This window comes from Python bivittatus, unplaced genomic scaffold (assembly GCF_059951505.1).
Source record: "Python bivittatus isolate LINGU-HERP-01145 unplaced genomic scaffold, Pbiv_v1 ctg000480_np1212, whole genome shotgun sequence".
NCBI classification, from domain to species: domain Eukaryota; kingdom Metazoa; phylum Chordata; class Lepidosauria; order Squamata; family Pythonidae; genus Python; species Python bivittatus.
Window position 1 is genome coordinate 63,391,225 of NW_028277075.1, and position 25,281 is coordinate 63,416,505.

A 25,281-nucleotide genomic window follows, 5' to 3' on the forward strand; every position below is an offset into this window, starting at 1 on the left:
AGGGAAATGAAGTGGAAACACCTTATTTCGGAACATATACGGTGTTATTAATTGAAAGATTTTTTTCCCTTTTTCCCCCCTTTTTATTGTGTTAATATAAATCTTGATATCATATGTTATTTCAGTACAATGATATTTATACAATATACTTAATTTCTTAACATTCAATTATTTAGGTACCAGAGTACTGAATATAGAAAGAGGAAAGGGAAAAAATGCATATTCTATCAATATTATTTACAGTTTAGGATATTAATGTTATAAGCATTATGATTATTTGGCTTTTACATTCAAAATGAATTATAACATTGGAAATGAAGAGATAAAGGAAGAGCATACATCAAGATATTTGTTGTATAATAAGGTTTTGGTCTTAAGCTAAATTACTTGATATTGAAATTCCACAAGTGTGTGTGTGTATTTACACATATTAATGTAAGGAAAAAATAGATGAATAAAACAAGTTTAACAAAATCAATATACTAAAAAAGTAAAAAAGAAAAAAGGCCAAAAAAACAGAAGCAAAAAGGAAAAGAAAAAGAAAAAAGCTGTTGAGTTTCTAACTTCCTCCTTCTGATACATCTGCTAGTCTGCAATATTTATCAACATTTAGGCCCCCTTAAAAGCCAAACTATGGATGATTATATTTGTCATGCTGCATGATGTTTACATAAGAATGTATGTATGTATGTATGTATGTATGTATGTATGTGTGGAAACCCTCCTTGCTTAAATTTAAACTTCTATTGTGCAAAAGTTTTGATTATGGTCCAGATTGTGGACTCTTACCCATATATAACCAAGCAAAATTGGAGCCTAGACCTAGTGTTTTAAAAGCCCCAGCTTTGTACAGCTTGATCAGGGTTTATTCTGACACTGTGACTGTACACAGCCTTTATATATCTGAGATTAGTGGCCAGGTTTTCCAGTTCTTAATTAGATTTAAACATTAATATTGCCTTCTTCATGTCATCATTTCTTTATTTCCTTTCCTACTTTTTTTTCCTTTTCTTCTTTTTTTTTGTTTTGCATTTGTTTTCTAGTCTATCAGTTACTAGCAATTATTTATTTTCCGTCTGTTCTCATTGCTGTTTCCTGTAACTGCAAATCTTAAAATGGTAAGATACTATAGATTATGTAGAAGTATTTTCAGTAACCTACCTTCCTTCCTTCCTTCCTTCCTTCCTTCCTTCCTTCCTTCCTTCCTTCCTTCCTTCCTTCCTTCCTTCCTTCCTTCCTTCCTTCTCCTTTTCTCTCTCTCTCCCACCCCACTTTCTCTCTTGCTCTCTCTTTCTCCCCCCACACACTCTTTGGGTGTTTTCACTCTACAATACAGTGCTGTTCTGATTTTGGATTTTACATGATGAATACAGTGATGACTGGCAAGATATTTATAGCATATTCTGCTTGACACATCATTCTTTCTGAAGGAAGGTGATATTTGTGAGGAGGAGAGTCACATCCAAACATGTAATCCTCTACCCACTTCCTTAAATATATAAGAAAAAATGGTTAATTGCTTCTATTGGTTCTACAAGCTACATCTAAGATCCTAAAAATCCCAGTTGCTGCCACATGGAGTCCTCTGCTTAGAGCATTACACAACTAGAAACTGCTCTCCAATTGGATTACCTAATCTCTCTGACAGTTCTGCACATTCTTGGCAGCCGGTGGAAGGGAACTCCACACAGTTGGGACATTCCTTGCCAATCTGGCACCCTCCAAGTAATTACAACTGCAATTCCTAGAATTTCCAGCCATGTGGTTAATATTCTTTCGTACAGCCTCTAGATGGGATTGCTATATTACAGTGAACATTTCACTACATATCAAGGATAGGTAACCTGCTGTTGTCCAGATTTTTAAACGAAATGTCCCATCAGCCCAATCATCATGGTGTATGGAGGGATTTCTGGGCATTGTCACTGAAAATAAAAATTGAGAGACACCAGACTGCCTATCAGTACTGCATTATTATTATTTTTTTTTGCACTAGATGCTAATCAAACATTTCTACTGCAATGAATTATACTATTCCATTCTTAAACAAATAGAGGACATATATAATTTGCTTAGCTATTACAGGCTGAAGAGTGAAAACGTAGCCTCTAGTGCATACATTTGACAATGACAGAAATAGAATGAGATACCACATTTAACATATTCTTAAGCAACAACACAGTACAGTGCCCAGATAGTGTTCATAACAGCAGATAAGTAGTGGAAAATTTCTTTTCTTATGACACTGTGTGGAGTAGCTGTGGGAGAATCTAATCAGGAATGGTAGAGTGACCTACATCAGATTGAAGGATGCCTGGGCAGGATGTCTTCCTCCTAAGGAAATAATATGAAAGGCAGCTGGTGCTACTTTGTCCCTTGTTTCTTCTTTTCCTGACTTGACTAAGTGCTTTCACCCATCCATGATGCTGCCCCAACCCCTGTAAAATTAATAAATCAAGTTAAAACATGTTTGCTCTGCTCTCAACAAGATAGGAGAAGAGCTGGTAAAAGATATGGCAAGCTTACTGATTATCCAAAGGGAAAAACACAGAGGTTATGTTAACAAAGTGTATTATTTCAAAATAACATTATTTATAAACCACTTTATCATTCTGATATTTAGATTTAGGACTTAAAAATGATGTAAACAGGTTCACAACAAAAGAGGAATCTATTTTTGGTATCCTGAGTTCTTGGTTCTGAGGCTATAGCCTGAGAAACCAAAGTTAGAAACATATGGGGAGAAAGAAAAGAGAGAGGCAAAAAGGAGGTCACAAAATACTGTTCATCGCTGTCCAATCAGCCAAATTACACTTTTCAGACCAATTGATGGAACAGCCTCGTATTGCCTTGCTATGGAATCCTGGGCAAACAGCCCTATGATCAGTAGATTCTTCTGTCAGATTCTTGCAAATATTAACCAGCTGTAGCTACAATGCTCCATGGACCACTGGGCGGCTGTGCCAAGCTACACGTTTCATTTCTCATGATGCCCCAAAACCAAGAAAGAGCCAGCCAGCAAGAACTGCTTAGCATCCTAGGCCAGAAAATAAAATGGATGGATAGTTCAGGGCAGGGATCAATAGAGGATCCTGTCAGAGTTTAAGTGTTGGTACTTACCCAAAGATGAGGTGCAGAGACAGGACCTGAGTACACTTTCTAGGAAGAATGGCTCATAATCAGATTTGGTTTAACGGAAATGTTAAAAAATTGTATAAATGAGAGAGAGAGAGAGAGAGAGAGAGGCAGGCTGCTTATTGGAGACAATGAGATACTGACTGGATCTCCAACATGCCTGGGTCAGTAATTTCACTAATTTACTTGCAGAGAATTGAGTCAATAAAGGCTGAGATTCTAGTCTATTACTTTTCACTTTTTTGTAACAGGAACAGTAATTCTGCCATACTTGGCTTCAGAAATCTAATGATAGTTTTTCAACTGACCTATTCAATTGACAGATGAGTAATCAGGCAGGACTGCAGTCGTTGCCTTTGCAACTTATTCTCATTCTCTTTTCTCTATTTTACTCAAGCTGTTGCAGGAGTCAAATCATTATTTCCATATATTAGGATTAAGTCAATCTCCCACCCATGTCTCTTTTTTTATTGTTGTTGTTTGCACATAAACCAGGAAAAAGCAGCAATCATATCAAGTTGGATCGTGATTAGATACCATACAAAATATATAATGCATGAGTGTAGAATGTGGGGGCAAACAGGTTCAATTACGGTCAGATAATCAGTTTTTAAAGGTTGTTGCTCTTAAGGAGATCCTGAAATGATAAAAATAAATCACAAATATGAAGCATTAGGCATATCCTTAAAATTAATCTATACAGACCAATTTGTTGACATTCTTAATGCAGTTTACAGTTTCTTTAATGAAACATTAAACTTCCCAATAACTGAACACTGATAAAAGACAAGGAAATTTATTACGTGGTTGCTAAAGGCAACCAAAAAGATATTTGAACTTTGCTCAAAGTCCATGCCAGAACTCTTACTAAAAGCTGCAATTGTTTTCAGAACTCTCTGGCATTTCTACATTCCAAATTTTTATAATATATTTTGATCTTTTTTTTCTTCCTAGCATTTCCCCCACATGTGCAGGGTCCACTTTTTTTGGATCAACCAAATGTTGATCCATTGGATGTGACAGGAATTGACCGACTGGCTTTTTGCCCGAGCCTGACATCAGGGGCTGAGAGAGAGTGACTGACCCAAAGTCACCCAGCCAGCTTTCATGCCAAAGGCGGGACTAGAACTCACAGTCTCCTGTTTTCTAGCCTGGAGCCTTAACTATTAGACCAAACTGGCTCTCCTTTTCATCCCCTAATGAAAACTTTTTTTCTGGAATGCGGCAAGGAGAGCAGTGACAAAATGCAAATCCAACCCGATTTATTTTTGCTGGCAGGTGATGTTGAATGTATGTCTAGAAATACAAGTTTGTTTATTTGTGTGTTAGATTCAATATTCAGTCTTAACAAAGTCCAAAAAAAGTATTGAAATTTGAAGCTTAAACATAAACAGTAGGAAATAAATAACAGGAAATTGCGATTGTTTAACTAGCTTGTAAAAGTAGCCTCAAACAGAAACATATATAAGAAAACAGCTTTATAGACCATTCCTACACAATGCTATATTATATTCTAGAAAATATGGCTCCCATATAGTAGGAGTAGGAGCAGATAGAGTTTCAAGCCCAGTGCAATTAACAAGAAGGAAACAGAAAAATCATTATACATCTATTCATTAATGCTGAGGAGTCTGAAAGAGAACAGAATCAGAAGTAAGTTGTTCAGAAGGTTCTTATCATTCAGCAGATCCAAATTGGTGGAGATTATATCCTAGACTTTCTCAAAGGATGATACCTGACCTCTTCCAGTGACATTGTAGAGTAGTAATCTGGAGGAGCAATATTTAGGAGGAATCATCTGGAAGTCTATGGTGGACATTAGGATGAGATGAAGGTGGGAAATTTATTTAATACTGATAAAATGGAGACAGATTCTGTATTGTTATGCCCCAAAAAGAAAAGTAGGCTAGAACTTCTGTAAGAGGAGAATGATAAAAATAAATCTGAATATTGCTGGATCAGACATATTACTTCCTTCATAAGTACTAGATAGTTTTTAGACAGCTTTCTCCAGGAAGTTCAAGCTCAAATGAATGGAAATACAACTAAGAATCTGAAAAACTCCATCAGCATACTCAAGCATTTTTGCATATCCTCTGGACTATCAAAAAGACTCTGTCTATTGTAACATTCACGCATAATGCAACAGTCTATCAGTACCTCCTTCAGATGGTTTCATTCTAAAAGATCCCTTTTTTCAAGGAGCTCAGGGGATTGCAATGAAAGATGAGTCCTCAGCATAAGCATTTGGAGGAAGTTGCCATGAACATCCAGAAGTTTCATCAAGGTAGCTGTATGGACTATCGAGTCTACCAAGATGCTTATAAAAGATTCTCAACCCCATTCTCAAACTATGCACTTAGTTCAGACTAATAACTGAAATACTTAAGAACAGTTATTAAAAGCAAACATGTCATGTGAAAATGCATGAGCATTTATCCACAAATAATTACTGTTTTCACCTACAATATTACAAGCTTGAAAAAGTATTCTAGAACAATAGTCTCCCAGATTTTCATGTGATTGATACCATTCTCCGCAATAATGTATTTCCAGTCATTTGAAAATTTTGAAGGAGCTTACTCCCTTAACTGTTTAATTGATTTGTAATTGCATAAAAGGATAATATGCTGCCAAGATAAATGCAGCACTACACACCATGTTGATATACACCAGAGCAGCAATATTACCATAAAATTCAGCATCCATTATGTGCTCCACCATACTGCCAGTCTAATTCAAATAAAGCCATAGAAATGTCACCTATGTCAACGGTGCTTTAATAAATTAAGCCACATTAATAAATTATTAACAACCATATTGAAACAGAAGTAGACAAGTTTCCTCGAGGATTACAATGGGGAGTTCTAGGTGGGCAATCATGTTTAAAGTAAAGATCTGCCAAGGCACACGGATTCGCCATGAGATGAAACGGATTTCCGGTCCCATACTGAGGAGGAGCTTCCTGAGAAACAATGTCCTAGGTGAGACAAAGGATCAGAGTGTCATACCAACTGCTGTTTACCACTCCACACAGTAGGGTTAATGAATTGTAGTCTTATGTGCTGGATGGTATTTGCCCATGTGTGTTTTTGCATATATGTAATGAGTTGAGTAATTCCCTTTACAGAATGTCTCATTTAGATTATTGTTTCTCTTGCTCAATATTATTAAAGCATCAGTAAAAAAAAATGACAACAACAATTTTTATGCATGTGAATAAATGTAAGAAGCTTCAGTAGATGGCAGGTTATGTAGAAGACAAGCTAGACCCATAGAGTTCAATATTTTATTTACTCATTTATTTATAAGATTTGTATGACCACCCATCTTAAAGTACAGCTCTGATGGATCACAACAGTAATAAAACTACCAGCCATAAAACCATAAAACAAAACTAAAACCAATAACTAAAAAACCCAGTGCCCCAGTCATGTCCTAGGATTCCCCAACAGCCACCCGCAGGGTCCCATTGCTCTACCCCAGTGCCTTGGTAAAGAACCAGGTCTTGATGGCCTTCCAGAATGCTAAAAGGGTGGGGCATGCCGGATCGTCAGGGGGCTGGTGTTCCACAAGATGGGGCAGCTACAGAAAAAGCATGCTTCCTAGGTCCCACTAGATGGCAACATTTCAGGGAAGGAACCTAGACCATGCCTACCCTATTCAATCTGGTGGGATGGGCAGATATTCTCAGGAAGAGTAGTCTTGCAAATAACCTGGTCTTGGGCCATGTAGGGCTTTAAAGGTAATAACCAGGTCCTTGAATTGCACCCAGAAAGAAACTGGGAGCCAGTGCTGCCCATTCAATAGGGATGTAACATGGGCAAACCTAAGGGTGCCCAACACTGTGCGTGGTCTTCAAGGGCAGCCCCATGTACAGCAGATTGCAGTAGTCCAGATGAGAAGTGACCAAGGCATGAGTGACCATGAGTAGGGTCTTCCAGTCCAGAAGAGGGCGCAATTGGCACACAAGATGAATCTGGGCAAAGGCCTCCCTGGCCATGGTTGCCATCTGGTCCTCGAGCAGAGCTGTGAGTCTAGGAGGACCCCCAAATTGCATGCCAGCTCAGTCCAGGGAAGTGCAATCCCATCCAGAGTCAAAGATGACATGGGGGACCAAAAACCCAAAGCTTCTCCCTCTTGCCAAAATTGGTTCCTCTCTATCCAGACCCTCCCAACCTCCAAGCACACGGTCAGCACTAAACAGCATCACAGTCCTGGCTTGGATTGGAGATTTATAGTTGGGTATCATTAACATACTGATGATACCTCATCCTGTGCCATCAAATGACCTCACCCAGCAGTTTTATGTAGATGTTAAGGAGGAGTGATAAGAGTCCAATGCTCTGAGGAACTCCACATTGCAGGGAACTAGGGCTTAGATTAAGGTTTAGATTCTGCAATTGTTCAGCAACAGCACACCATTCACAGCATGCAGTGGGCACTCTATTCATGTTATTGAGCCATTCAGTATGTTATTGTTCCTGTTCAATCCTGTCACTCCTCTCATGTGCAAGGGCTGTGTATATGACATATAAGTCTGTGCATTGAGAAGCCAGTGTCTCATAAAATACAACTGGTTTGCTTCATGCAGTTTTTCATAAATGCTTAAATAAGCAGGAACTAAAATGAATGAAATATCATTAACTTGCTTCTCAAATGCAAGCAATCAGATCAAACATAAAGCATGTTTAGATGAATTTGGGAAGTCCATCCCCTGTGAATAGTCAAGTAAAATAAAGCAAAGATGAAAAACAAAAATAACACAAATCACATTTTATTCTAGACCAAAAAGCCTAAAAACATTTTTAGCAGACAGTTTATGCTTCTGTTGTAATTCCGTATGGACATACCTGAAGTTCAGTGGTATTCCTCTGGTATAGGAATGGTTACCCTGTTAAATAAAATTCATAGTAATCGAACAAATGTATGCTTCAAATAGAAATACTTAGATGAATCCTGTATATATTTTTCCTTATCGATCATAGTAAACTCCTCAGTTCCAAACATCTTTTTTTAGATTAGTTAAAAATATGTTTATTTAGCCATACAAATTTAGGACATTGCCCCAAATGAAATGACAAACCTTTGGCCCAGAGCAGCACTCTGGGTGAGAGTCGATGTCCAAATACCAGCGGAGTATCACAACCAGAACATGCAATTTGGGGCTGCCACTAGGCACATTGTAGGGGCTCTCACAAAATGGCTGTTATGGATGGATTTGCAAATTCACAAAATGATGTCATAGTAGGCATGGCTAGTCAGCACCTGGAGGCAAATTGAAAGTTGCTTCCCATTAATCATCTCTTCCCAAGATGCTCTCTGCCACATCAGCCTTATCTCTTTTTTTGTACAGCTTGACACATTTCCAAACAAAAAACTAGGTTGCAGCCACTCACCATTTTTGTCTTCTTGGAATGACTATAGGAGCTTTGTAGGATTCAAAGACATTTCTGGTGTTGTGAATGAGCAAACCCACCTTCACCCAGGCAAGGCATGGCAAACCTTTCCCTCTCTGACATTCCTTCAGCCATTCATCCAAGACTGCATTGCGTAGACATCCCAGTCCCCAGATCCCAGATGCCTGACCAGATAGAAGGAGAGTTTATATGGCCTGCCAACTCCAAGCCACAAGCCAGGAGGAAAAAACAAAAATCTGACTTGTCCAACAGATTCTCTTTAGTCCTATACTTTGTGGCTGAATCATGGTTTACAAACCACAGTGACTAGGTTCATACATCATGCTAAATCAAAGCACATGATGATTTCATGCAATTAGTAAACCCACCCTTAAGTCCTGGTGAAGAGGAGGTAGGACTGAAAGGTCATTCCAAGGCTGCATAGTTCAGGACCACATTGTACAAGCCTATTTGCATTTGGCTATAGACTTCTGAGCACAACATAAATATTTTCATCTGTGAAAAATACAATTATGTAATTAAGACATCCAAAGATTCCCCCCTGCTCCAAAAAAAGTAAGATGAAGATGTAAACAATTAGGCCAAGTGCTGTTCCTCACTAGGGACTTACAGCATTTTCATAGCATCATCAAGCCATTATTCAGGCAATGTAAAGTCTGAATTCATTATTTTTATATCAACACATTGACACTAGAAGATGGTATAAATCATTAGTAATTAAATAATCCAGATAATGGTGTTGTGGGGAAACTGATCAGTAGATACAATACAAATTCCAGAGTAGTAGAAGTTTCCCCTAGAGAAATGAGTACAACAAATTTCCTTTGACGTTGTATCAGCAATTAGCTATTGTAGTGATTCTGACCGCACAATTTGATATTGATAACAAGCTGACTTAAAATAAATATAGGAGAGTCGTTTGCCAGAAGTAATTTTTTTAAAAAACTGTGAGCTAACAAATGTAGTTCCTGGAAACTCAGTCTAAGAGTAAATAGCTTGAAGTATTCCTGATTGTAAAGTCATATTACTCAAAATTCTGGACTCCAGAGAACTTAAAAATCAATGCCGGAGAGAACACTCCCTTAATTACATAAAATTGATAAAGTGAGGCTGTTAAAACAAATGATTTATATATGTTTTCTTTGGGTCTCTGTTATGTCCCAAACCCATGTAGGGTCTGCCTCTCCAAATATGCTGTCCAGGAGCACATGCTAATTGAGCTGGATGCAACACATGGTCTTATTTCAATGTTCCCTAGATGTACATGACTACTTAGAGCAAGAAATCAGAAGGAGTATGGTAGCATCTTTTCCAGCTAACACCTTTTCTTCAAAGACATAAGCATGCTATAGATCTGATGAAGTGAGATGCAGCTCACAAAAGATCCCGCTTTTTAATAAAAATTGTTAGTTGAAAGAGGGGCTACCAGACTCCTTCTGAGTTTTGCTACTAATATGGCTCTCCTCTTACAATGCCCCCATAGAGGAAGGGCGTTGAATGAATATTTAGCCCATTTTTTCTCTCAGTGCTAAAGGCAGCTTTTAGGGGAGTCTGATTTTTTTGACCCACAACAAAAGTCTGTGAGGTGGGTTGGCCCAAGACAGTGTAATCTTGAGAGCTACACCATTGAGATGGATCTCCCTGGTCCATCTAACACCTTAACCATAATATTCACAGATTCTCTGTGATCCCTCAGATTCTTAGTAATTGTTTCAAGATCTTCAACTACTCACAGGCATTTAAGCCCACTGGTAGGGTTGCCAACCAAACGGGGGGGGGGGGGGAATGGTTTTGAGACCAGTTACCATAAAAGCAAGGGAGGGGCATTCTTTTCATGTCATGCTTTTCTTTTGTGATTTTTAAAAAAAGATTAGGTAACTTTTACATTGGTTCTGAAATAGATGCTGCTAGAGTTCTTGAACCTCATTTTAGACTCTTCCCAAACCTCTGGCTTCAAGTTCTGAACCTATCAGAGGCTCCTGGTAGGACCCAGGAACTGTCTCTGTGTGTAGGCCCCACCACATGGACACAGAAATGGGTGTGTGTGTGAGTGCTTTCTTCAGACATACATAGGCTAATGCCCTTTACATCATCAGAGATTTTTTTCAGTTCCATAGTAGAAGAAATGCTGTGCGTAAATTGCCGTTTGGCAATTGGATGCTGTTTCTTTTGTTTGTTTTTTTTTATCCTCCAAATAAAAGTATACTGTAGATACCTAATCAGTAGCTTTTCTTGCTTCCAGGTGTTGTGTAAACATCCGTGTTATTTCCTTGCACAGGAGCGCAAGGAAATGGCTTAGCTTAGCTACTTAGCTTTTACTATTTGCTTTGTATTCTTGTTGGTCTGCCTGGATTAGTGACACGCAGAGAAAAGCAGAAGGAATGGGCTCCTCTGAACAAGACTGATCTCACGCTTGACAGGACACCTGGCAAATTGCCCTTGGTGGGTTTCTTCATCTAAGGCTAAACCTCTTAATGCCCCAAAGTGAGGGGAGCTTACCTTCTACCTGGAAAAGCAGTGGGCTCTTCTTCCTCTTCTTCTGCTGGCCACCATTTGGCCTGCCTGCAATGTGTTAAACCAATACATTTGGTGCCTTGTAAGAAAACCAAAATGGCAGCAAAATTGTAGTTACTGAGTAGTATGGAGACAGAAGAAGTATTAGTCTAGGGCAGGGGTCCCCAAACTCTTCAGCTCATTGACCTCTTCATGAAGTTTCAGATTGTTCATCGACTTCAAACATTTATTCAATGAAAAATAATTTAATAACTACTACTTTAACTAATAGTACTACAAATAGTAATAATAATAACACCTAGGCAATTCCAGTCATTAGATATACAGCTGGAATAGTGGGCTGAACTCAAGCTGAACTAAAAGCCCTGGATAGGAAGACCAGAAAAATAATGACAATAAATCATGCCCTTCCTCCACACAGTGACATTGACAGACTCTACTTACCAAGGAGCATAGGTGGGTGTGAAATGTTACAAGTACACCAGACAGTTGAAGAAGAAAAAAGGAGATTAGAAGAATATCTGAAGGACAATGAAGAAGATGCACTGAAGCTAGTACACCATGAAGGTGTACTGAATACCGAAGAAACCAAACTGGCCTATAAGAAAGACCAAATGAAGAATAGAAAAGAGACATGGCAAGGCAAAGTATTACATGAGCAGTACACAAAAACACTAGCAGGCAAAGCAGATAACAACAAGACCAGGCAATGGCTAAGAGTGGGAAAATTGAAGAAAGAGACAAAGGGGCTCATTCTGGCTGCACAAGACCAAGCCTTAAGAACAAATGCATATAGAGCCAGAATTGAGAAGATTCTTAAGATCTTAAGATTCTTAAGAGCAAATGCTGCCTTTGCAAAGAAGCTGAAGAAACAGTGGACCACCTAGTTAGCTGCTGCAAGAATATCACACAGACTGACTACAAACAACAGCATGACAAAGTAGCAACAATGGTGCATTGGAATATCTTCAAGAAACATCATTTGCCAACAACTGGTGGGGTGACAAAACAGACAAAGTAATAGAAAATGAAAGGGGACATGGTGGTGCAGTGGCTTAATGACGCTGAAAGTTGCCTGCCAAAAATGGTCGACACTTCAGCGGTTCGAGCCCAGCTCCGTGCAGCAGAGTGAGCTCCTGCTTCCTCCCCAGCTCCTGCCAACCCAGCAGCTCGAAAACTTACGTGAGTAGATAAATGGGGATTCTCACCCCAGTGGGAGGAAAAATGCTGGCGCTGCTTGCATGGGAGATGGGACCAAGTTGCAGGTAACGTGGAAGCCGTGCACGCCCCCCCAAAAAAGGCGCGAAGCAATGGAAACCCCGCCTCCTGCGCTCGCCAGCTGGGCTCTGCTCTAGGAAGGAGTCAGTGGCAAACCACTTCCGAAACACCTTGCCTTGAAAACTGCAGGGACTCGTCCAGGCAGTCGCCGCACAATCGGTAACGATTCAGTGTGGATAAAAAACAACAACAACTAGAAAATGAAGAAGCTAAATGACTGGAGACAGCAGAAGAAAAGAGAAAGAACTGGAAAAAATCACAAAATATAAAGACCTGCAAATAGAAGTAGAATGACTATGGCAAAAAAACCCAAAGACAGTATCAATAGTTATAGGTGCCTTGGGTGCAAATCCAATACATCTGGAGCACCATTTGAACACCATTGGTATTGACAAAATCACCATCAATCAATTGCAAAAGGCAGCTTTACTTGCAGCAGCTTACATCCTGCGACAATACCTTTAACACCATCAAACAACATCTGCTTATCCCAGGTCCTTGGGAAGGACATGATAGGTGGATAAAAATGCCAAATCCAGTCTAAACATCTGGCTGGCTGTGCAACCAACCATAATAACAATAATGGATAGTCCCATGGACTGTTGGGGGTTGATATTGACCACTTTGGAGAACCCTGGTTTAGAGGTTTTTATCAAAATGCAGTAGCCACAACAATAGCCTGCCTCTTGAGATAAGGTAGTTCATGTACTTACACATTCAAAATATATTATATTGCATGTGTTCCTATACACACACACACACACTTTAATAGATTTTTAAAATAAAGAGATAAAACTAAAAAGAACTAATAATTAAGATAGAAAGTAGAAAAGAGAAAAAGGTAAAGAATGAAAAAGAACACAAGGTCAAAAGTGCAAAGAAAAAGAAAGAAAAAAATTCAAATGAAAAATGACTTCTGACTTTCTTTTACAACAGATATACATATAAGCTTGCTTTAACTTCTTACTCTAAGTATACAACATAACTTTCATTTTTCTATTGTCTACTATTATTTCTAATCGTCAAATCTATATATCATGATTTCATTTTTTTTGTTTCATGAAAAAAGTCTAAAAGGGATTTCCAATCAGCATTAAAATGTATCAATGTCTTTTCTTTAATCCAAGCTGTCAATTTTGCCATCTCAGTCAGCTCCATCAATTTCACCATCCATTCTTCCATTGTACGTAATGTCAAATCTTTCCGCCAGTGTGCATTTAGAAGTCTCGCTGCTGTTATCATATATAAAAACAAAGTTCCATGAGTTTTTTCCAACTGTTTATCCAACAATCCCAAAAGAAATGTCTCTGGTTTCAATTGTATATTAGTCTTTAAGATCTCCTGAATTAATATATGTATTTGAGTCCAAAAATTTTTAGCTTTTTTACATGTCCACCAAACATGATAAAAAGTCCTCTCTTGTTCACATTTCCAACATACATTCAAAGTACCTTTATACATTTTGGACTATTTTTCTGGTAACAAATACCAATGGTACATCATTTTTCAAAAATTCTCTTTAAGGTTATAACACAATATAAATTTCAGTCCTTTCATCTACATAGTCTCCCATTGTTCCATTTGTATGTTATACCTGAAGGTTTTAGCCCATTTTATCATATATTGTTTCACTTGTTCATCTTCTATTTCAAATTTCAGTAAAAGTTTATACATATTAGCAATAGCATGTTCATCTTTTGTACATAATTTTATTCAAACTCAGAGTTACCATATTCAAAACCAAAAGTCCTTTTATCTATTTTAAATCTTTCTAGTAATTGTACATAGGAAAACCTATGATAATAAGGAAAGATTTAGCAAAAACTTGTGAGATACAAAAGGGAACAAGACAAGGCTGTCCGTTATCCCACCTTTTGTTTATTTTGGTTCTTGAAGTTTTGAATAGAGGTGCAAGGCAAGATGAGAGGATATTGGTAAAAATTACAAGTTCATCCCGAGCAAATATATACAACTTTAACAACTCATCACTGTTTCTTAAAATGCTACCAAGTACATCTTCATTCCATACTTCACCCCATTTTACATAGACCTATGTCTAAATCCTCAGCTCTCCTTATTAACCAACAGAAGGACATATATATCCTTCTGATATCAAATCCTCTCTTGATTTTATTTGAAGTCTCCCCGAAGGAGTTTCAATATACCACTGTAAGCTAACCATTTATGTTTAGTTATCATTTCTCTTTTATAATATGCTTCTTGTGGTGACAGTCATAAAGGTATTTTTTGGACACAACCTTAATTTATATCTATTCCATATTCTCAGTATGGCAAGTGTAATTTTTTAAAATCTACATTAACCTTAGCTTTATCATACCATAAATAGCCATGCCATCCAAATCTGAAATCATGCCCTTCTAATTCCAATAACCTTCTGTTTCTCAGTGTCACTCAATCTTTCATCCGAACTTAACAACAAGCTGCAAAGTACAATTTCAAATCAGAAAAACCTAAACCTCCTCTTTCTTTAGCATCTTGTAGCACCCTGTACTTAACTTGCAGTGTTTAACTTTGCCACACAAATTTAGATATATCTTTCTGCCATTGTATAAATGATACATTAGCTGTCAAAACAGGTATTGTCTGAAACAAAAATAACATTCTAGGTAAAACATTCATCTTAATCACAGAAATTCTCCCCAATGACAATTGTAGTTTTTCCCATCTTAACATATCTTTTTTTAATTTCATTCCAAGTCTTAATATAATTATTTTGAAACAACATACAATTCATATTTGTCAGAATAACATTCAAGTATTTTACCTTTTTTTTTCAATCTTGAAACCTGTTTTGTTCATTAATTCCATTTGATCTTGTATCTTCACATTTTTTGTCAACATCTTTGTCTTCTGGCTATTAATCTTAAACCAGCTAATGCACCAAATTCTTTTAATTTTCTCATTAATAATTCAATCCACTTTAAGGGATCTTCCAACACCAACACCAAGTCATCTGCAAAAGCTTTCAACTTATAAGTCTCCTTTTTAATTTTTACCTAAAATGGAAAGGGGGATTAAATGTTTGTTAGTCTATTAATTTTTACACCTTTTGTTGATTAATAAGGAGAGCTGAGGATTTAGACATAGGTCTATGTAAAATGGGGTGAAGTATGGAATGAAGATGTACTTGGTAGCATTTTAAGAAACAGTGATGAGTTGTTAAAGTTGTATATATTTGCTCGGGATGAACTTGTAATTTTTACCAATATCCTCTCATCTTGCCTTGCACCTCTATTCAAAACTTCAAGAACCAAAATAAACAAAAGGTGGGATAACGGACAGCCTTGTCTTGTTCCCTTTTGTATCTCACAAGTTTTTGCTAAATCTTTCCTTATTATCAGCTCTCCTTATTAATCAACAAAAAGATTAACAAACAAAACTAACAACTGAAACATTTAATCCCCCTTTCCATTTAAACATAACCCCTAATCCCCTTCTTAATAATCAAAATCTAATACCAATTAACAATTAAGCATTGTAAAAAAAAATTTTAAATTAACCATTAATCACCACCAGAGATAGCAATCCGTTATTAATCCCAATTAACAATTAAACATTACAGAAAAATGAAAACTATTAAACATTATCAGAAATAATAATCCCTTATTTGTATACCAAAAATAGTAACATAGATATTACCAATTAATCCATTACACCCAACTAGACATTTCCAAAAAAGAGTTATCTGGTCAAAGTAACCATTAAACATCACCAAAAACAACCCATTACTTAACCATAATCAAATAAACCATTTTTGTATTTTTTCTTCTGCCTCTCATCAATCCTTAAATCCTACACATAAAATTTCAACATCTGCTTTCTCTATTATCCTTGTCTCTTCTCTCAAAATCCTTGTCATTTTTATTCAAGGTCCATATGTAATTTTAATGTAGCCACTTCTTGTGGCTTGTAAGTTTCTTATATTCCAATTTAAATGGGTAATCCACATCCCTCTTTATTATTTGTATACCTTTTTTAATTTTCAAATGATCGTCCATTTCCATTTCTAAATCCAATACTTCCATCTCTTCTTATAATTTTTAAGTTCACCTTAAAATCCATTTCAATTATCTTCCAGGGAGTTTGAGCCAGAATTCTTGAGCCAGTTTATACATCATTTCCTTTCAAGTAGCCATCTGGTGGTCTCTGGAGATTAACCTTCAAAGCTTTGTTATCAGGGTGAAAAATAAACATGGAATTTTTTTCCCACAAGAGAGGCTATTGGAGGCTAATGAACTTCCAAAGTCTTACTTTAAATCAATTTCATCCAAATCCTTAACATTCAAAAACTTTCCAAAAAAAAACAAAAAACAAAACTCCAGTCGAGATTTTTGCAATGCAGATTTGTGAAAGATTAAACTTTTAAAAATAAATCTTCCCCTTTTTCCATTACTAGCTTTCTTATATCATTCTTATTATCCAGTTTTTTGTGAGATAATCAATGTACTTTAAGTCTTTATGTCTTCTTTTAAATTTATAATTCCAGGAAGAATGAAAAAGCACCAAGAGAAATACTTACTGCTGCAAAAAGAAAGTCTCTCTTAAGCTGAAGAATATAACCCAAATGTGATTAAGAAATGAGAATTGGCAGGTCCTAGTGTCTATTTAAAGGCTATACAACAGCTGCAAAAGAAGATGGAATCCCTTGCTTCCCAGCCGTTCAACTCATGAGCTGACCACAAAAACTTCCATCTTTGTGGTTAATTCAGAGGCAACAGCCATCCAGACATCAAAAAGGTTGATTTCATGCTTCCTCCAGTATCCAGAGAAAGTTCAGCATCCAGTCTTGGTTGCCGGGCACCCTTTTTAAGCTGTGGTGTTGTCTCCACTCTTCAAAGATGACTAGACTACCATAAATCATTCACTGGAAGCGTGTTCCATTATATGCACAATTATATTAATGGTATGACTGCTGCCAAGGCAACTATGTGTAATGGTGTGCGGGAATGACCTTGGGAGACAGGTGGAAGAACCGCAGACTAGACAGCAGTTAGACAAGAGCAGCTGAGCCCGCAGAAGGAATGTGGGCATGGCAAAGGTTTCAGAAGGGACTTTCTCTAGTTTCTTAGACTGTAAAGGTGAGGTGCAGAGAGATGTATTTTCAGACTTGCAAGGTTCTGTTAATGTAACCTTACAATAAAGATAGAACTAGTACTTCTGGGTGTACTTTTTGTATCGACTACCTTGCAAGGTTGATACCAGTCTTGCAAATCTGAAAGTACATCTCCCCCTCCCCCATGTTTACAGTCCCAGAAACTAGGGAGGGTCCCTTCTGAGATGCTTGCCATGCCCACATTCCTTCCACGGACTCAGCTGCCGCTTATCTGACCATTGTCTAGTCTGCAGCTCTTCCACATGTCTCCCAAGGTCATTCCCATATATCATTACGCTATGTGCTGATTTTAACCTTTTAAACCCTATATAGCCAATTTCCTGAGTATGTCAAGAAGGACCATTCTGCCCAAACCCTCTTTCCATGGTTTCAAGATCTATAATAAGAACTGTGTTGGTTCCAGACTCAAGGAAAGTAGGACCATTGTCTTGTGGTGTTTGCAGGGTGACAGGATGTACTCAAAATATGTCTTTTTCTCTGTTCATCTGGAAGTTCCAAAAAGCCTTTGGTCATTCATCTGTGCGTCTAGAAATAGTTGGACAGATTTACTGCAATTCATAATTAGTGTTCAATTATCACTGTTTGAATTTGGTTTAACATTTACATTTTATTCACATACGTTTTCATTCCAAAGCAATCTGAACTTATTTTAAAAGATACAAAAGTACAATGCAAAAAATACAGAGCATCTGGGAGGGCCCTGCTTGTGATCTGACAGGCTGGTCTGGCTCAGTTTGGCAGCCACACGGTGTGGTGTTCCTCCTTGTCAGAGGAGTTACAGAACTCTCTCCTAAGGGACATACAGCTGCCATACTGTCTTCTTCTAGACAAGTGAAGATATACCAGTTTACCCAGGCTTTTGTAAGATGACAGCTACTTCAGGATTAGATTTGCTTTTAGATTGCCTTTCTGATTACTTTTCTTTTTAAAGTAAACCTTGTTTTAAGTTTTATACTATACTGTTATTTTTAAGGATTTTTTATTTTACCATTGATGGTTTCATATAAGATGGCTTTACTGTACTTTTATGAGCCAGTCTTGGCACCTCCAGGAGGAAGAGGAGAAATATTGAATCAAAGCATTCATAAATTGTCTTTCATTCACCACACCTACTCTTACAAATTTTGTAGAACTAATTAACTACTGTAAGAGCCAGTTTGGTGTAGTGATTAAGGCACCAGACTAGAAACCAGGAGACTCTGAGTTTCAGTCCTGCTTTAGGCACAAAGCCAGCTGGGTGACCTTGGGCCGGTCACTCTCTCTCAGCCCTAGGAAGCAGGCAATGGCAAATTGCCATACTTATTTCTACCAGCAGCAAAAGACAATGATAGGAGGTGACAAAGGGAAATATAAGATTATGATACTATAAAGGCATTCTAAATGTTGCAAGATGAGTTGTAGAAATTAAAACCATGGGGGTGGATCCAGTTTTTCTCACGTTTAGAGTGGACAACATTCAGCATCTGTAGCAGACTTTTCCTTCTTCTGCAATCTCTTAGCCTTCCAGAACAGATGGTAAGGATAGAGGAAGATTACAGATGAGAAATCAGCGTTCACCCTATCCTACTGACAGAAGCCACTCCATCAACAGAAGTGATTAATTGGCTGTATCTCATTAAACCAAGGGTTCCAATGATTTTAATAAAGCCACACAACACATTACTCTGTAGCCAATCCATTGTTTTCATTTTCTCCAGTTGACAGTTATTGTAAAGTACAGTTCTGGCTTTAAAACTCTTCTTTTCTTCTTCTACTATATGCCAGTTGATAGAAGTTCAGAAAGCACAGATGAAATGCCTTACTAGCATATAATAGATGAATCAGTGGTCCAAGAGTTCAAGAGTATTTTTTAAAAAATATAACAAGCGCATAAGTAGAGACTGAAACTTAGAGGAAATGGACAAAATATATAAAATGATTATCAGTGTTCTTCCTAAGGCTGAAGGAAATATTTCAGCAATTGTCTTCTAAAAATGCTTTGGTGTATAATGCTCTTTACCCCTGTGAACTTTATTCATTCCATCCATGGAATTTCAACTTCTACAAATATCCTTTACTTAGAGTGTGGGAGAACACAAGGTGCGGCTAACACATAAAGTTCCCACTTCAGAAATCTCACACCTATGAAAACTAAGATATTACAGGCACAGAGCCAACATAGTCAGGCATGAGGCCATTGTCTCAAAGAATTGTTTTCAAAATAATCATTATTCCAATTCCCATGCAGGTTAGAGATTTATAAAACCAAAGAACCTGTAGTATAAATTGCTATAAAATAACAAGATTGGATGTCTTATCTATCATTAATCCAGAGTGCTGAAACTTTTGTTAAAATAGTAAAATGACTAAGAAGAATATATCAGAGCTTTTATGTTTTGGATTTGTAGTATTCAGGCAGGGACTTTAGAAGGTGCTATCTGAAAATTAACATTTATTTTTGCTCCCATATCCCGACATTTGTTTTCCTGGGCACTTCCAGGGTTGGACAACACCCAATAGTTTGGATGTCTTCATTAGCCACACCACCAAATAGAACATATAATTGGTTCAGGTAGTTATCACTCATACTTGAAAAGTTCTCTAATGTGTAGAATCATACTATGATAGAGTTGGAATGTCAATAGAGGACATCTAGTTCAACCTCTCTGAGATGACCATCCAACCACTGTTTGAAGATGTCCAGAAAAGCAGAACTCATCATGTTTCATGGCAGCCTGTTCCACTGGCTAACAGCTCATCCAGTCAGGACATTTTTCACAATCGCTTGCCTGAACATCCTTCCTTGTGGTTTTAACCGATTAGTGCTGGTACTGCTCTCTGGGCAATACAGAATAAGTCTACTCTCTGTTCTGTGTAACAGCCCTTCAACTAATTGAAGACTGCTATCATCTCTCTCCTCAATCATCTTTTGTATAAGGTAAACATACCTTATCCTTTAACTGTTCCTCGTGGGATTTGGTTTCCAGACCCTTCATTGTCTTAGTAGCCCTCCTCTGAATTTGTCACTGTCCTTGAATGGTGGTGCCCATAACTGGGCACAGTACTCCAAATGAAGCCTTACCAGGGCAAAAATGTCTTCCCATGTTCTGGATTCTGTGTTCTTGTTAATACAAAGAGAAATCTGTGAAGCTGTAACTAACCAACCAGCAAAGCCCTTTTAATCTGTGTTCACATATACAGTGGTACCTCGGTTCACGAACACTTCTGTTCACGAACAATTCGGTTCACGAACAGCTCCAGTCGCAAAATTTTGCCTCCGTTCGCGAACTCCGCATCAGGTGACAAACAGGATCTGCGGCCATTTTCCCTCCCATGATACGTGGTCGCGGCTTCCTGTAGGGAGGGGGACTCTCCCTCCAAGCAGTAACCGCCTCCCCACCCGCCTTCCTGTCCTCCACGCCAGAAGTCGCGTCGAGCAAGGTTAGCTTTCTCTCTCTTCGTACTGTACTTTGTGTCATATTTTTGCGGTTTAAAAAAAAAAAAAACATACGGTTCATAACGGATTAACCGTAATTACATTGAACCTTATGGGGAAATTTGATTCGGGATGCGATCAAAAATCGGGTCGCAACCAAATTCAGAGGGGTCAGAACGGATTAACCGTATTTACACTGAACCTTATGGGAAAATTTGATTCGGTTCACGACCAATTCGGTTCGTGACCAGAGTCGCGGAACGAATTAAGTTCGTGAACCGAGGTACCACTGTACTATGTTAACCTATGTTTTGCTTAATTTTGGTTTATTGGACAATTCACAGTTGGCTAGGTTTCACGTGCTAAACTGTCACCCATGGTTTACAAGTCATGATGGCTTGCTTCATACAACACACTAAGTGAAAACAAAACAAAACCAGTTTTATTATAAGTTAATATGATGTGTGAACCCAGTGTTATGGTACATTCTGATTGGCAAGCAAGACTGATGAGAAAGAGGAAGAAGCTGTAATGCTAATAAATACTGCTACTGCTGCTAAAGGGAAGTAGGATAACAACAAGGTGTGCTAGAAGATGGCAGCATTTCCGGATCTCCATGTTGTCTATTCCCAATAATAGGCATGGGCTGGCAATTAAGGGCTGGCTCTGTACGCATCTGCATCTATGAGGAAAAAAAGCATTATAGCCCATAGCGTGGGTTATGGAGCATTTGGGGGGGGCAAAAGTTAAAGTCCTCCTAATGTAATCAGAAGAACCTGACATTCCTTAACTGACTAAAGAAACTCCTATTTGTTTGTTTGTTTGTTTTGATTTTTATGGCCACCCTTCTCACCAAGACAACACTGGCAGTGAACAAAGTTTAGAAATAAAAATTACAATATAAATAACCATTAAAGCATATAGCATACAATCCAAAAAAAGAAACAGCAGCTGAGAATTTTTTTTAAAAAACCACAGAATACAATCCTACTACCTGAGCTTCTCTAACTTTCAGACCCCCACACCTGGGTAAACAGCCAAGTCTTCAGTGCTTTCTGGAAGGGTCAAAGCCAATCTGACCTCATGTGGTAAACTGTTTTCAGTACAGGTATTACAACTGAAAAGGCATGCTTTTTGTGGGTGTCTTTTCAACTAGCACCAAAACAGCCCCAGTCTGATCTTTTCAATCTGCTTAGTCACCCCCTGGAAAATCTCCATCACGAGCCTGTTTTCTCTTGCTAATTCTACTTCCACAGACCCCTAACTCTGTGCTGTTCATCAGGATAAGGCCCCCCAAATCTTCCTTTAAGAAGGAGCTTCTCCCCTTAATTACTAGCCCAGTGATGCCACTGTTGAGAAATCTGGGAAGGGATTCAGAAATCTCTAGGATTCCCAGGTTAAAAAAGGTCCTTATAGACAAAAAAGATTCCTTTGAGTCAAGTTCAACTTATTGAGACTTCATGAGCATGTCTATGTAGCTTTCTTGGCAACAATACAGAAGTTTTGCTATTACCTTCCTATGGGAAAGGTATGGCCAACTAGCTAATAACTGCAAACATACACTGCAGTTAACAGAACTGAACAGGAAGATTATGGAAATGAAATGAAATGAAATGAAAATACAGAATGTGTCCAAATTATTTGGAAGGTGTGTTTGAATGCAGCATTTTGAAATTACCAATGGTACATGCTTGTGGCAGGTAGTTCTCTTAAAGATTTTGCCATTCTTCTTTACATTTTAGGTAGCTACTACTGAATATATTTACTGTGCCCAAAGAACCAGCCATCTAAGCAGTTGCTTTGACTCATCTAAATAGGGATACAGAACTTTTGCGGCACTAAGGACTACACTTGGTCCTTGAGTGGAGTACCAACAGCTGGATTTGAGAAGCTGTCAGGGGGAAGACTTAAACTAAATGAAATGTAGTGCAACTTAATTTAATTTAAATCATTAAAATTAAATGAATATGATTACTCTCATATATTTAATAATTTCCGAATCCTGTCACACTAGAAATTACAGTTCCATAGCCGCTAATGTTGAATGAACAAAAAGCCAACTAATGCAACAGAAATTTCAGGGCACCTTCCTTCCACCTGTAGTTCCCCAGTCTGTCAACCCCTGTTCAGGAGAATCCTTCAATTCTATGGAGCAATTTTGTAGGGCTTGACAAAGGCTGCATATTTTTATATCAGGCCTATATCAGTAATGCTGCTTTGAGTAGCTTATTCAGGTCATAGAATGTCACTGCAAAGTATATTTACACTTTGACCGATTATAAATTACCCAGGGAACGGCTAAACATGCTGTAGAATGCAGTACAGTGTACCTGTTCAGAATTCTTTCAGTAGTCTGACTGCATATGAGAACCATTCCATGCTATATTTGTAGACTAGAGGTGGCTAACATTTAGCACTTCATCTATTTAACTGTTCTCCAAAAGGCACAGATGAGGTTACCAGAATGGATTGGGCTATACCCATCCTAATCTGGGTGTTTTGCTGAGTTCTGGGTGCACTTCTACAGGAAAGTATGGATACATCTATTTCTATTACCAGTTTAATAACTACCAAAACAACTACAACTTAGTCAAAAATCATATATCCACTGAATTCTAGCTGCAGGGGCACTTGCAAGAACAGTAAAAAAAAGTTAGGATGGTGGCTAAAAATATATGATCAGAGCCCGACCACCTTTTAATGTGTAGCAGGGGCTTTTAACATGCAGCTACCATCTTGATTTTTTTCACCACCACCCCCGCAGACATGCCATCTGGCACTGTGATCTTCACTGGCTTCAGGTCTCACAAAAATGAGCCTGCAAGAATGGCATGGCGCTATTTATCTCCTTCGACTGATAGCAAGTGAAAGGGAACGCTTGAATATTCTGGAAATGTATTTCTTAAAATCTTTACCTAGTTCTGCTTCATAAACCTCACTGAAATGAATAGGAGCTGCCCAAGAACACACCTCCCATTCATTTGCATGGGACTTGGACAGAACTATTTTATAGTGGTTTGTGTCATGGAACTGCACTTAATCAAACTGAGTTTTATTACACCATTATGAACTGAAGTATGTTCCCCGTAATTTTTCTTCAACAGACCTCATCTTGTAAACAAATATCATTTCTCAGAGTTGAAATATGTTCCTTCCCACTAAGTGTGAAAGTATAAACCTTGAAAGAAAGAATGAGATTTTAAAGACGATAAGGTATAGTTCAATGGAAAGAAGGCACCTTGCTTTTTCTCCTTTCCTCCTTTCTCTCTTTCTCCCTGTCCTTATTTCCTGCTCATGCTATTAGTATTGCCAAAAACAAAAAACCATTATTCTCTTTTCAGCCAGTAGCATGGATGTTCAAGGATTTCTTGTAGAAAGGAATTCTTAAATGAAATTATTGGATTCACATTTCTTGAATTATGCTGCTGGTAATGCAATTATCCTTTGATTCTTGTTCTACTCCGAGCTCTACTACACAGTTTTTAGCTCACAAGGTATGAAAATGCAAATACAAATAAGTAATTTAGGGTAATGTGCATATCAAAATGCATACTTTGTGAAAACATACCTTCTCCTGCAAATTCCTGTGCCGTTCTTCAAGGAAATCGTCAGGATGCTGTAGAAACAGGAAAAAAATGGACAAATAAATGAAGATATGGCATGCTGATATGAAAAGGATATAGAATGGCCCAGCCTTATCAGGTGCTATCAGCTTTAATGAATAAATTGACCTACATCTCTTCTGGACTCAGTTCTACACTTTTAAGGTAAATATAATCAAATGGGTTTGAGTGAACTGTTATAAGCCAGATCTATTCACCCAGGTAATACAGTAAATAAGATAATAAAGTGAAGGAGGTGCATTTTCCCTCTTTTTCTAAATAGCATTTCAGTGTGCTGAGCCTGATAAAGAGAAGATCCTGTTTGGCAGCCACTCCACTTTGCCCAGCTGTGGCCCTCTCAGAAAGAAGGGAAGGGGACTTGCATTGCTGTGGCCCTCTCAGGAAGAAGGGAGGGACTTGCATTGCTACATATAAAACATCCAAGCATGAAAATCTGAAGGGCATTTTGAGCAGATGGGGGTGGAGAGGGGGAAAGGACTCACCACCATGCTTTGGGAATTTCTGGTTCTCCTCTGCAGCATCATACACCTTTCAGGTAAGCCAAAAATCAGCAGCTCTCCCAGAGAGAAAGGCAAGAGATTTCTTTTCAGCTGTCCTGTTTTAAAAATTGGAAGACACCTCTCTGTCAAAATGTTCAGGTATAGGAGGCAGCGTAATATGGTTCCATTAAATTATTCTAATGGTAAGGTCACGGACTGGCTCAAATAACATTTTCTTTTGACACTTTCAGGGTGGACTAGCCAACTGTTATCCTCATGTCAA